Below are 6,000 nucleotides of genomic sequence, written 5' to 3'. Positions count from 1 at the left end.
TATGCTAATATACTAATATGCTAATACGCTAATATGCTAACACGCTATGCTAATGTGCTAATATGCTAATATGCTAATATGCTATGCTAATATACTAATATGCTAATACGCTAATATGCTAACACGCTATGCTAATATGCTAATATGCTAACACGCTATGCTAATATGCTATGCTAATATGCTAATATGCTAATATGCTATGCTAATATGCTAATATGCTAATCCGCTATGTTAACACGCTATGCTAATATGCTAATATGCTAATATGCTAATATGCTAACACGCTATGCTAATATGCTAATATACTAATATGCTAATATGGTATGCTAATATGCTAATATGCTAATACGCTAATATGCTAACACGCTATGCTAATATGCTAATATGCTAATATGCTAATATGCTAATATGTTAATATGCTATGCTAATATGCTAATATGCTAATATGCTAATATGCTATGCTAATATGCTAATATGCTAATATGCTAATATGCTAATATGCTAATATGCTATGCTAATATGCTAATATGCTAATATGCTAATATGCTAACACGCTATGCTAATATGCTAATATGCTAATATGCTAATATGCTAATATGCTATGCTAATATGCTAATATGCTATGCTAATATGCTAATATGCTAATATGCTAATATGCTAATATGCTAATATGCTATGCTAATATGCTAATATGCTAATATGCTAATACGCTATGCTAACACGCTATGCTAATATGCTATTATGCTAATATGCTAATACGCTAATATGCTAACATGCTATGCTAATATGCTAATATGCTAATATGCTAATACGCTAATATGCTAACACGCTATGCTAATATGCAAATATGCTAATATGCTAATATGCTAATATGCTAATATGCTAATACGCTAATACGCTAATATGCTTACACGCTATGCTAATATGCTAATATGCTAATATGCTAATATGCTATGTTAATATGCTAATATGCTAATACGCTAATATGCTAACACGCTATGCTAATATGCTAATATGCTAATATGTTAATATGCTAATATGCTATGCTAATATGCTAATATGCTAATACGCTAATATGCTAACACGCTATGCTAATATGCTATGCTAATATGTTAATATGCTAATATGCTATTCTAATATGCTATGCTAATACGCTAATATGCTAATATGCTAACACGCTATGCTAATATGCTAATATGCTAATATGCTAATATGCTATGCTAATATGCTAATATGCTAATACGCTAATATGCTAACACGCTATGCTAATATGCTAATATGCTAATATGCTAATATGCTATGCTAATATGCTATGTTAATACGCTAATATTCTAACACGCTATGCTAATATGCTAATATGCTAATATGCTAATATATTAATATGCTAATATGCTAATATGCTAATATGCTAATATGCTAATATGCTATGCTAATATGCTAATATGCTAATATGCTATGCTAATATGCTAATATGCTAATATGCTAATATGCTAACACGCTATGCTAATATGCTAATATGCTAATATGCTATGCTAATATGCTAATATGCTAATATGCTAATATGCTATGCTAATATGCTAATATGCTAATATGCTAATATGCTAATATGCTATGCTAATATGCTAATACGCTAATATGCTAACACGCTATGCTAATATGCTAATATGCTAATATGCTAATATGCTAACATCCTAATATACTAATATGCTAATATGCTAACACGCTATGCTAATATGCTAATATGCTAATATGCTAATATGCTAATATGCTAATATGCTAATACGCTAATATGCTAACACGCTATGCTAATATGCTAATATGCTAATATGCTAATATCCCTCAAGTCATCGTCATCGTCCGGACCCGAGCTCACAGCAATGCATCCTCTCCTTCTGCCGGTGAAGCGAGGGAATATGATGTAAACATGGCAGCAGTGGGATTCAGACCCACGCCTCCGAAGAGACTGGAGCCTAAATCCAGCGCCTTGGCCACACTACCTGCATTTTTTTACAAAAAAAAGAAAAGAAAGAAAAAAAAGAGGGTTGTTTCTGTTGCAGTCAATATGATTAGAGTGAACGTCTGAACATGCCCTATATGAGGATGATGTAATGCCATGTGACAATGCTGTGTATGACATAATGCTTTGTGATGTAATGCTGTGTATCTGAAACAATTACTTACTGAATACGTACACACGTACACAGGGCTACTTATTTTAGGTAAGTCAGTTTTAATGCTGTGTCACTGGCGGAAGACCGACTGGAATCAATCCAGTATGTTGTGCGTCTCCAAGTATGACTGAAGTTGAGCAGTGACTGTCTTCTCCAGAACTTTTGCCAAAAATGAAATGTAAATCAGGTCGGTAATTGCTAAGTTAGATTTGAAGCAGCATAAAAATGTATGCATACGTGGAACAGATCAGGCAGTGTCGTATTCTGCACATACTTAAAGGCTGTATATGTACTTGACCGTACTTGTGTGCTCATGTACCTGTTTTACCTCATCTTCCATTGCTGAAGACCAGTTCCAAGACTAAGAACACAAGTACATGAGGACGGTAAATGTTGGTCTTGCTCCACCCCAAATGTCAAGCATACATTGGATGCATCCTTGCCAAAAGAGAACAATCCCATGATTCATTGCGCCCCAAGTTCGTTCTTGGAAGGCAAGTTAGCAGACCAGTTATGGCAAGATCACAAGTACAGTCTTTGAATTCCTGGTACAGAGATTCACCCACTGACTTTTGAACTTGTGCAGAGCAGATCCTGCTTCTGGATATGGAATGGAGGTATGGCCAAGTGCAAGTCTGATGTCATTTTGTAGGCGGTTTTCTAGCATTTTAGATCATCCGTTTTCCTCGGCAAAAGGCCTAAGAGGAAAGTGAATGGGATTTCAAGAATTGGGCAAAAATAATATCTGTGATTGAGATGAGCGTTAAAAAACATCAACATTTTGTGGTATGAGAACTCATTTGTTCCTGGTTTCATTTTGACAATGTTTCTTGACGTCATTTAGAATGCAAATATACTTTGTACTTTCTATTGTGCATTGAAAAAGCATTACAAACATGGGTCTAAATGTTTCAAAAAAGGCATAATACATTATGGCCATGTGTATTATGCATTATGAATGCTTCATGAAGCCGTCGTCTGTTTTTTTGTTTTTCCAATTTGGTTTTGAAACGGAAAATTCAAAGAATGAAAGATACACAGATTATGAATGGATTCAAAACACTCCCATCCTACAGCAACTCTGAAGGGGCACAGCTCACTAATGGTACTTATCACAACACACAAGAAGTACTAATACTGTGTATGTATAAGTCTGTTACATTAGTGCAAAAGTTTCACATAAAATATTTTCAGAAAATATAACTGAGAGCTCTTTAAGCTATTTTATGGGTGTATCCAAATCCATTTTGCTATTTTGACAACGAAAAAAAAAAACTTTGCATCAGTGCAAGGCACTAAAGGGTTGTCCTGACTGTCTTAATGTTTCAGAGATATGTTTAGGCGTAAAATGTAATGAACCAATGAGAATGAACCACCTCAGCTTTAGAAGGCAGCAGTGCATGAGCTACGGCGGATTGCTATTACAATGGTGTGTTTGCCTGCCAAGCCTGATCGGTTTTCATCTGTGAAAACAGACCTGCTCCTGCTGGAGCACATCATTTATGGGAGGACCACTGTTCCAGCTCAGCCTTCCAAGGTGAAACAGGCATGGGATGTAGCAGTGAGTATGTCCTCGTTTTCTTACATCAGCAGACCATACGTGCTGAAAGCGGTATAATGATGTCAGAAGACAGGGAAACCAGAAGCTCCTTGCTGAACCTGGTGTGTTTAAATATCCATGTGTTTGGCACGACTGAATGGTTTGGAGTCTGCAATCTCAGCAGCAGGACCCAGAGTCTCAGATCTCCAGAGTGCAGGGCAAACTTAATGGTCTGCTTATGTGTAAGGCTGCATTACATGTTCACCGACCCAGGACACGGTACTATGTTAATGGAGCAAAGCCTAGTGAGTTTTTAACGCTCAAGCTCCATCAGCATAACTCCTTTGCTACTATTTCATGTGTGAAATCCAAATATGGTACTAAAACCAATAATACTCATGAAATCAATGATTGAAAAAAAAAAAAGGTTCCTAGCTATTAAAGTTGAAATGTTCTATTGGCCACTGTTAACCCTTTTAAAATATTGCAAGAGCCCTGCTGATTGTTCCAGCTATTCTCATCTGTCCTTAATGAATTTAGATGTGAAGCCGCTGGAGAAGGTTAGCTTACCATTAATCGATAATAGTTAAACTTACAAATCCCGAACAGGTCAGGTCAGGTCGGGGAGTGTGCGTTGATGCAGCACGTTGCTGCACCCACCACATGGCTAAACTCCTTGGGATCTCGGCTGGCGACCCCCCAGGCAGACATATGGTCCTGTCCCACCCTCTGGAGATAGCCATCCATCTGCCGCAGCCATGTGTTACGTGGGCGTCCCCTCGGCCTGGTCCAGCCACTCAGGTCATCAGCAATGAGGATCCCATGAGCCGGATCACCCTCAGGGAAACACTGTAGTGCCGTAACTGACGCTCCATCACAATGCAGGTAATGTGCCTCATTCTGGACTCCTCTAGCAACCTCTCCCTCATCACAAAGTCAAAGCAGCGATACTCCAAAGAGACACAATACCTTACATTACAATAAGGAAGGAACAGTATTGGTCTCTCCAAGATTCTAAATAGAGCCCTAATTAAAAACAATTATGAAATCATATCGATATAAACCGTATAAACTTATGTCATTCTATATCTCGTCTTGATGATATACTGATACTCTGTAAACATTTAAAAACCGGTCTGTCTTGTTTCATTGTCACCCGGAAACTTCACAATTGTTTTGAGAACAGATCTGCAGCACTTCTGCATGCATCCTAACATATTTCAATTTCATTTAGAGTTTTAATTCGAACGTTCAAAGCAGCTCAGTTCAGCAGCTCTTCAGCCAGAGAAAGGACATGAAAGCCTTAGCCCAACATGCACATATCATACGTGTTTTACAGAGTGTGTTTCAATATGTTTACATGTGTTTAATGGATGTGGGAGGGGTATTTTAAGGCTTAAAATATAAAAAAATATATTAATATCACGGATTTTCACCCATCGCTGATGAGTCTGGAACGTAACTCCCGCGATAGGCGGGGATCACTGTGTATGGATAAGGGATGGATGGATGCATTTTTATTGCATGTAATAAATCATGCTGTATTATTGAGACACCCAGCAGAATAGAAGAGATACTTTATTCTCCCTTGTGGGGAAGTTCTCTTTTCACCTACCCCATGATGCTTTCTATGAGACACACTGACACCCTGACCATGTCGGCCTCCACTGGATCTGCTCCCATCCCTGTGGCAACCCCCAGGGGTCAGCAGTGTTGGCAACCCTGAATAGTGGTACTAACAAAGTACGATGGTTCTGGGAAACAGTCGTACTTTGGATGTTAGTTTGAACTAACATAGCATTAACGATGCATCGTACTAACTTCCGTCATTGTAAGGGAAATGCACCCCCGGTTGAGTCTGCGTGGATCATCTCTGCTCTTTTGTCGTGTTTGTCACGTTTGGGTGTTCTGCTTTGGGCTGTAGCAAGTGTCTGTGACAAAGGTAAAGGATTCTTTTGAATTCCAAAAATTGTAAAGAACCGGAATCCGGAGAGGAGAGAGAAAGTTTTATTGCGTTCAATAGAGTTACACAGAATCTTAAGAGCGGATTATACTAAGAAGAACCTCAACAGCAGCAGAGTTTGCAGAGATCATGTTGTCAAAGGAAAGAATATCGCTTGTCAAAAGCAGAACAGCCGACCATGACACATACGAAAAGCGAGCAATGCAGTCTCAGGCGTGATTCAGGGATGAATTTCACTGCATGTTGTACATGTATATGCATGTGAGAAATGAGTCTATTTGGGTAAAGCGGCCTGGCTCTCAATACTATGTGACAGAAGTGCTGCT

This window comes from Brienomyrus brachyistius, unplaced genomic scaffold (assembly GCF_023856365.1).
Source record: "Brienomyrus brachyistius isolate T26 unplaced genomic scaffold, BBRACH_0.4 scaffold450, whole genome shotgun sequence".
NCBI lineage: Eukaryota > Metazoa > Chordata > Actinopteri > Osteoglossiformes > Mormyridae > Brienomyrus > Brienomyrus brachyistius.
Note: the sequence above shows the minus strand (reverse complement) of the source record.